This window comes from Dipodomys spectabilis, unplaced genomic scaffold (genome assembly GCF_019054845.1).
Source record: "Dipodomys spectabilis isolate Male_0828 unplaced genomic scaffold, ASM1905484v1 ptg000601l, whole genome shotgun sequence".
Classification (NCBI taxonomy): domain Eukaryota; kingdom Metazoa; phylum Chordata; class Mammalia; order Rodentia; family Heteromyidae; genus Dipodomys; species Dipodomys spectabilis.
The window spans coordinates 495001-504181 of record NW_024871278.1 but is presented as its reverse complement, the minus strand read 5'-3'; positions in this window follow the sequence as shown (position 1 = coordinate 504181).

Genomic DNA, 9181 nt, shown 5'->3' with positions numbered 1-9181 from the left:
AGGAGGTGGCCCAAGCTCAAGGGACATCTAATGGCTCATTGGTGGCCAGGGAAGAGGCCCATGTTATGCTTATCACAAAGAATACATTGTTTTCAAAGGGGAAAAAGCCTCCAACAAAGATTTATTCTTCCAGTCCTGGGGCTTGAACTAAGGGCCTGGCCACTGTCCCTGAGCTCTTTTAGATCAAGGTTGGTGCTCGACCAGTTGGTCCCCACTTCCCCTTCCAGCTTTTTCTGTGGGGAATCAAGCACAGGGCTTCAGTCATGCTAGGCAACCACTCTACCACTGAGTCATATTCGCAGCTAGGATGATTCACCACTCCCAAACCCATATGGCCATTCCTCAGATAAATGTGAAGTAGAGGCTAGGATGAATATGAAGCACCTCTGCTTCACACCAAAATACTTCCCTGCCCCCTATTCCCACATCCTTAGTTGAAGTTTCTCTTCTACCATTGAGGAACGAGGGAGGGAGTGTGGAGTCCCGAGAGAGGAGTATCAACAGCAGTGGCTCCCTGAGCCCCACATCCTCCCCCACACAAGGGGTCCTCCAGATTCCAATCTTACCTGACTCAATGTGGAGTCTACACTGTCTTCTCACCACTGCAAGGCTCAGGATGAAATAAAAGTCAACCCTGGGCTCAGCCCACACCCAGGGTGGAAGCTCCTAATCCCAGACCTACTTCCACCTCTTACTGCCCGGAGTTAGGACAGATCCACCCCTCACCACTATGTTGGCGGTGATGACCTCATGGATGGATTCCAGGAAGAAGGTCTATGGCAAAGAGCAGAAGCAGCAACTTGAGCATGGCAGAAGGAGGTGGGGTGATTGCTCTGGGATCTACCTCCTTGGAGCCCTCCCTTCCATCCAGAGCCATGCTGACCCAAAGCATGGACAAGGCCAGGGGTTGAGACAAGATGGACCAGCATGGGACTAAAGGAGGCACTGCTTTGTCGTGGAGCACTTGAAAATTCCAAATATATTTGGCCAATGCCAATCCCAAAGCCAACGTGCAAAGCCTCTCCTTGTTGTTGTTGGCCATGAACACCCTCCCTGAGCTCTTATTCTCAAGGCTGGTACTCTACCACTTGAGTCACAGGACGAGTTTTGTTTTCTGACGGTTCATCGAGGATAAGAGTCTTGCTTGGCACCATGATCCTCCAAATCTCAGCTTCATGATTAGCTAGGATGCCAGGCATGAGCCACCAGTGCCCAGTATGTGATGACTTTTGAAGGCATCTTGGCGGTTTTGTAAAGGAGCTCCAAAGGGCCTGGATAGACCATGACCAAATCAAGGAGCTGGGATCGGATAAGGATGACCTTCTACCCATTCTGTTCCCCAAAATTGAAGATGCCAGGTAGTGGTGTATGCATCAAACACCTAGGCCAGCAGCCACCAGGCTTAGTGGGGAAAAAGTAGAGAATACCCAAAGATTGCAGTGTAGAAATCTCTATTTGCATGCATGTGGTGTGTGTGTGTGTGTGTGTGTGTGTGTGTGTGTGTGTGTGTGTGTGTGTGTATGTGTATGTGAACTCAGGGCCTAGGCTCTATTCCTGAGTTTTCTTGCTCAAGGCTACTGCTCTGCCACTTGAGCCACAGCCCCACTTGCTTTTCGATTGTTAATTGTAGGTAAGTGTCTCAAGGATTTTCCTGTCCAGGGTGACTTGGAAGCATGATGGAGACCCCAGGGAAGCAATAGTAAACACAACTTGCAGGTACAATCCCTATGGTGGGCGACTCCTGCACCCTGGTGGCCAGATGCAGGATATGAGGTCCTGTGCCATTGTCCTCTAGAGTTCAATTTTGAGAAGTGACCAGGGCCAAGCTGACTTTTGCTCACCCTGGATGCTGATGCCAGAGCAGGTCTGTTCCACCCTAGCCCAAGAGAGCTCCAGGAGGCCCAGCTTCCCAGGGGCCCAAGGAAGAGAGAGGTCAGCTCCAGGCTGAGCTAAGAGCCTTTGCCCACAGACAACCCAACTTGGCCTTCCTTGTCACAATAAGACCTGTCAAAGAACAGCCCCCAAAAAACCAAAATTGGAGCTGTGCCTCCAAATGGTAGAGCTCTAGCATTGAACCAAAGAGCTCAGGGACAGGGCCCCCAAACTTTGAGTTCAAGACCCACAGCTGACCCTCCCCCATAAAACACAGGTTGGCTAAATGTGAACTAGTAGGATTTGTGAAGTGTTTCTGAAGAATGGGTATACTGAAGAAAGCACCCTAATTCTAATGAAAGCGGAACCTGTGACATACAGCTATGTGCTGAGTCCTTCAAAGAGCACTATTTGCTGGGTCCTTCCCACATGGGGGTTTTGTGCTGAGTCCTCAAAAATGTGCTGTTTACTGAGTCATCCCAAAGGGTGCTATGTGCTGAGTCCCTGAGAAGAGTGGGCCATGCTCGGTTTTTCAAAGGGTGCTGTGTGCTGAGTCTGTTACACGACGTACTGTATGCCAAGTCCTTCAAAAGGTGTGGTGTGCTAATTCATCCCAAAGGGTCCTGTTATGTGCTGAGCCCTTGAGAAGAGAGGGATGAATTGAGTTTTTTTAGTGCTGTGTGCTGAGTCCTTTACACAGGGTGCTCTGCACTGTCTTTCATATATTGCTGTGTGCTGAGTGCTTTCACAGTGTGGTATGTGCTGAAACCTTCAAAATTGTTCTATGTGCTGAGTTTTTGAAGGGTGCTGTGCACTGAGTGTTTTACACAGGGTACTTTGTACTCAGCCCTCCAAAGGGCTGTGTGTGGAGTCTTAAAACAGGGTGCTATGTAATGAGCCCCTGGGAAAGAGTGCTATGTGCTGAGTTTTTCAAAGCATGCAATGTGCTGAGTCCTTTACACTGCAAGCTATGGACTCCCTCCTTCAAAGGGTGCTGTATGCTAATTACTCTACACAGGGTACTATATGCTGTGTCATTCAAAAGGAGCTGTGTGCTGAGTCCTTTGCACGGGTACTTTGTGCTGTTTTTGGAAGTGTGCTGTGTGTTGAGTCATCCCAAAGGGTGCTATGTTCTGAGTCCTTGAGAGGTCATCCTCAACAATCACACACACACAAAAACACACACAAACACACATGAGGGACTCCATGCACCTGCTTAGTATGTGGAGTGAAGGAGATGGAGGAAAGTCTCCTCCAGCTGTGGGGCTGAGGAGAGATTCGATCCCTGGGCCAGGTACTGGGGTTGGGGGGAGTGCTAAGTTGAGGTAAGGCTGCAATTGCCATGGCCTGGAAGCCTTAGAGCCCAGTCAGGGCTGTGATTGCGGCCAGGGGTAGGATGTGTGCCCTAGGGTGGAGGGGGGCCTAATGGAGGAGGGGTCGGGGCCCTGGGGTGCGCTGTGGTTACAGCGATGGGGGGGAGCAGCCGCACCTGCATGGTGGCCCAGGAGTGGAGTGGGGAGCAAAGAGAGAGAGAGCAGAGAAAAGAGCAAGCACAAGCAGGAGGGGAAGCCTTTTCAGTGGCTGGTGGCCGCTGCAATCAAAGCACAGTCCTGGACAGGAGTGTAGAGCACTCAGAGCCAGCAAGGCAGGCACATCACCTTGGGCAGTCCCATGGGGGCCCAGCGGCCATGGCTTCCCTGAATCTGGCATGGGGAGCATGGTGGCGGCTTCGGTTGTGGAGGCAGCGGAAGCAAGCAGCTGAGGAAGCAGTGGCAGCGGTGATGGTAGGGGTGGCAGCTGGTGCAGCCTGCCTGCAGCTGCCTCTACCCCTCCCAGCAGCGCAGCATTTCCAACATGGCTCTGTGGGCTCAGATCAGTGCCCTCTCGCATTGTCCCAACGGAGATGGCAGGTCCCTGGCTGACTTGCAACCCCGACCCGGTCCCAGCCCCTGGTCCTTGCACTCTGGGCCTGGGTGCACCCAGAGCCATTGCCTACAGCTTCTCCCACCAGCAGGCTTGTGTGGCCTCTACATGGGCCCGCATTTGGGGACTCCCACACCCTGCGAAGCCTCTCCCTCCTCCCTCCCTCGCAGACCCAGAGCACCTCCTGCCTCTTCTCTCCAATCCTGCCCAGGCCTCTCCTGTGCCCCACAGTCCACCCTGGCTCTGCCACAAATACACCCTAGGAGTGGGGGATGGGTGTTTACCCCGGGATCGCACCCCCATCCCTAGTGGCCAGTATCCAGGAAAAGGGCAGATGCAGGGATGGGTGCGGAGGGGGCACCAGAGAACCCTTGGCCTAGAGCAGTGGAAGCCACACAGCCACATCTGCACCCTTCCTCTCCCTGGTGGAAACCTTGTGGCTTTAATCAGAGGTGGGAAGCAGCACCTCCACACCTGCCTTCTCAGGTCTTTTCCTTTTTGCTGGAGGTGATGGGTGTTGGATACAGAAGATAGGCCTCCCTTGCTGTGTGAACCCTTGTCTTCTGTGTTAGGTTACGCTTTCACCTGAGGAGGGTCCCAGACAAGCCCACTAGGGAGGTGAGGGCACTGGGGGTCAGATAGAAGGTAACTATCTGGGAGGAACACACCCCCTCTGAAACACATACACCTGTCCTGTCCTTCCCCCACCCCAGCTGTGAACATTACTCACAGGGTGATCAAATTTCCCAGCTCTGCCAGCCTCTGCTGGTGCTCCTGGTCCATCTGGTCTCCTAGTCCTCCCCAGTCACCCAGAAGCATCTAGGCTGGAAGTAGGTGCCGAAACCAGCCGGCAACGAAAGAAGTCCTGATTTAGGGGGCGAGGACGGAAAAATAAAGGCATAAGACAAAGGATGGGGTCGGGAGGTCTGCAGCTCAAGACTGCAGCCCCGTTTATTTTTAACTCTCCTTATTTATACTATTAGAAGTCAAGAGGTAACCTAAGGTCACCATAGTGCAGAAAAGCAAGAAAAGTCTTTAATAAAAACAAGGGTGCAGAAAGAAACAAGAGAAGGTCAACTGCTAGAAAGTAAAGCAAATTCTACAGACATAGCAAGGCAAACCCGGACACCTGGTGTTTTTCATGAAAGCCAATTCCTTGTACGTGCCTTCAAGTGAGCAAAAGGGTCAAGATGACCTTGGAGCTTTACTGTCAGCTCCCAACAAGTAGGGAGTCCATCCATGTATGTAGCCTTTAGGATCCCATCAAATTCCCCAACAAAGCTCCCACCCAAGGTCAGACAGCCCTCTGGATGCACCATGACCACCTGCTTTGTTTTCTGTCCTGGCTCTGAGGAGTCACCTGTCTCGGCATTCCTTCACACAGTGTCCTGGCTTAGGGTTTTAGTGAATGGGGAGTCAAGGGTGGTTGTTCCCAATGGGAAGGGTTTGGCCCTGGGGAAAGGGAGAGGCAGGGTGGTTCTGTGTTGTTAGAATGGTGTTCCCCTTGGGTGGGAGCCCCTGGTTCTTACAAGGGAACCCCCATGCTTGAGCTTGTACATTGCCCAGATGAGGAACCAACAAACTCAGGAGAGGCACTGCTCTAAGTCTCTGTGTGTGTGTGTGTGTGTGTGTGTGAGAGAGAGAGAGAGAGAGAGAGAGAGAGAGAGAGAGAGACAGACAGACAGACAGACAGACAGACAGACAGACAGACAGACAGAGATCATCTTTCTCCTTGTACAGCCTGACTGTGCTTAGGTGAGTGATCAGTTGGCATATTGCAGGTGCTGCATGGTGAGTGTTCTGTGACCAGTTTGGATTTGTGTGTGTGTGTGTGTGTGTGTGTGTGTGTGTGTGTGTGTGTGTGTTGGGAGAGCAGGGAGATGATAGAAATGAAAATATATTTAAGTCACCATATTTAAAAAGAGCAAAAGCATTTTATTTGTGTGTATGTGTGTATTTGTTGTTCTTTTTCATAATGCCCAGTATGAGCCCAGCCACAATTGTTTTCTCCTTCACTGTTTCATGGCTCCTTTGGGGAAGGTTTCAGTATATATTCATTTCCACCTCTTTCCACCTCCCTCTTCCCCTTTCCTGTAGCCCACAGTAGCTGCTGGACCTGCGTGGGTCTCTCTTAGGAGGCCTGTGTGAACTGAGTGGACACCTATCATTCTGTCTTCAGCCAGAAGGCTTGTGAGGCTAGTGGGACCACAGCTCACTCATCCAGCCAGACATTCTGCTCTCATGTGTATAGTTGGAGCTAATTCAAGGGTTGAGAATGTGTCTGCCAAACATAATTAAGGAACAAGATAGGTGGGAGTAGGGCAGGGGCTGTGTAGCTAGGAGTGTCTGGGGAGTGGTGAACGCTGTGACATGGCAAAAGGTTCACCACAACCGAGGATGAGAGGAGAACCTTACCCAGGGCATTGACGGTGTCTGTGGGCATCTGAGAAGGGGGATCTGGGCCCTCACTGGTGGCATGGATTCCCTCCTGGGCCAGTGCATCCATGTGCATTGCTCCCTGGAGTCCTGCAGTCTCCAATCTGTGTCCCACCTGGCCATTTCCAGCTGGGCAGTGGTAGGTAAGTGTGTTTCCCTTCCTGGAGCTTGCTCAATATCAGGCTGTGACAGTTAGCTAGGGCTCTCTGAACGCCAATATCTGTAACCTGCTCCAGACTGCCTGGAAGGAAAAGGGGACCACTGACTTTGTAACCCTTTAAGTTTGATTGGGACAAGTGAAATGCCACCCTTTCCAGGGTTTTTTCTTGAAGCTGGCAATTTCCACTAATGCAACTAACAACCAAAAAGAAAATGCCAGAAATGGATGTGTACCTCAAGCCATAGACTGGTGGCCTTGAGTAAAAAGGCTCAGGGACGACACCCAGGCTCTGAGTTCAAGGCCAGGAGTGAGACAAAGAAAGGAAACAGAGAGAGAGGAGGGAAGGACGAAGGGGAAAAAAGGAAAGGAAGAAAGAAGAGAGCATGCGTGCCTTGGTTTGGAGTCCCTGGATCAAAGGATCCAACCATTCACAATCTCTGTGGGTAACATTTCAGAGCCTAAAGCCAGTATGTAGGACTAAGCCACTGAGCCTTCATCAACTTCATGACATCTAGGAGCTCTGTGGAAACCAACAGCAGGGGGAAGCAGCCTCGGATAGACACTAGGGCTCAGGGTGGGTCACCAGGTTTCAGTCATCTGGGCCCCAGCAAGTTTATTTTCTGTTCAGATAATAAGAAAGTGTCTAAGGGCTAGGGAGGTGTTGGGTGTTGGAGTGAGGGAGTGTCAAGGGCAGGGCAAAGGATAAGCAGGAAGATGAAAAGGGAGGACGATCCCAGGTCAGGTGTGTCTGGACATTGGGGCCATGACCTTGCAAGACAACATAGACCACCAGTTATACAGTCTTTGACCCAGCCACACTTCTATTAAGAGTCCTAGCACCTTGGGTTCACCATTGACTGCCTGGCTGTCGTCCACTTCAGGGTGCCTGTGCAGTACATCCTTGGGGACTGGGACTTTCGATGGCTCAATCTGAAGATGACACCTCCAGTGTTCATTCCTACACCAGAGGCAGAGGTTAGTGGACCACTGGCACAGGACAGCCAGGGAATGAGGACAGAAGTCGGGACATGAGTTACTTCGAGGCTTCCTATAGGGGGCGTAAGGACCACGTGTCTGCCACTCTCAGAGGCAGAGGTGGGTCTCTTTGCTGGCTCAGACTTTAGTCTACATGGCAGATCTGGGATTCATAGAGGGCTGACTGAAGGTGGGGCAGGGTTGGGTAGAGGCTGGTGGGAAAACAAAAGGCAATGGGGTCTGAGCAGGGTTGTTTCTTTGAGGAAATTCACAACCAAAGAACATTGCTGCGATGGATCAGCCCTTTTCTTCTTCCTGAGAGAGAGGGACCTAGAGCCCTCCAGTCTGAGTCCCTTGGCTGAGAAATCCTTTCATATTCACATCCTGTGGTTGGATAACTAGAACTCACCTTGCTGCTCAGTGTCAAGGCAGGACAGTGAGAGATCCTGAGTCGTTGATAAGATCAGGGGATCCTCAGTGTGAGATTGTACTTGAACGTCCTAACTTGGTGCATGGTCAGTCCCATCTAAGACTGCCATGATGTAGGACATAGAATATAGAGAATCAGAGCAGGATGGGGTCTGTTCTGGGAGGCTTGAGTATTTTGTGTGAGCTTTGAGCTCCCGTGTGCCCACCTGCTTTCCTTTCGTGGGTGGGTCTTTGTGAGAAAAAACTTGAAACTAGGGATTGGGTCTTGTCCCTTGTCTTTGATGCTCAAAGGTAGTACTCTACAATTTGAACAAAAGCTCCACTTCCAAATTTTTTGGGTGTTTAATTGGAGATAAAGAGTTCTCATGGACTTTGCTGCCAAGGGTGGCATCCAACTGCAGTCCTCAGATCTCAGTTTTCTGAGGGGATAGAATGAAAGGGATGGAAAAGTATCTTTGGCCGGGTGCCAGTATCTCATGGCTGTCATCCTAGGTACTCAGGAGCTGAGATCTGAGGATCACGGTTCAAAGCTATCAAAAAAGACCTTGAGACTCTTATCTCCAACGAGCCACCAGAAAACTGGAAGTGGTGCTGTGGCTCAAGTAGTAGAGTGCTTGCCTTGAGCTGAAGAGCTCAGGGACAGCACCCAGGCCCAGAGTTCAAGCCCCACAATGGAAAAAAAGAAAAAAAAATCTATGCCTTCAAAGGATGGTAGAGGTGTGTGGGGTGGGGGGTGTGGGGGTGCTGTGGTTGGGAGACCAGATTTCACTGTACAGACATTTCCTCCCCAATTTTTCCCCAGTTTGAAGCCAAAGCTTCAAGAGGACATGGCCTGTGGCAGGCAGGGAGTGGGCGAATGGGTGCAGCGGTGGGATTGTTGTGTCTGTATTCTCTCCATTGAAGGATGGATTTGGATGCTGGGTGACAAAGTCTGATGTGAAGGGTTGCAAGAAGTTTGTAGCCTGATGAAGTTGGGTTTCCTCTGGGTATGCGAAGGTGGCTGAAGCCTAAAGCCGCTGGTGGCTCACAACTGTCATCCTAGCTACTCAGAAGGCTGAGATATGAAGACCGTGGTTCCAAGCCAGCTTGGACAGAAAAGTCTGTGAGACTTGAAGGCCAATGGAACACCAGAGAACAGGAATTGATGCTGCGGCTCAAGTGGGAGAGTGAACACCTGAAGATCTAAGGGACAGTGCCCTGGCCCAGAGTTCAAACGCCATGACCAGCTACAAGAAAAGAAGGGGCTAAGTTTTCTGCACAGCAGTGTGTACAGTTGGAACTGCCATGCTGGACTATGAGACATTCCAGATATGTGAGAGGCTTACTGGTTTGTCTATAGTAGGTCTGATGAGGGTAGTGCCAACTTCTTGAGGGTGGGATGTGATC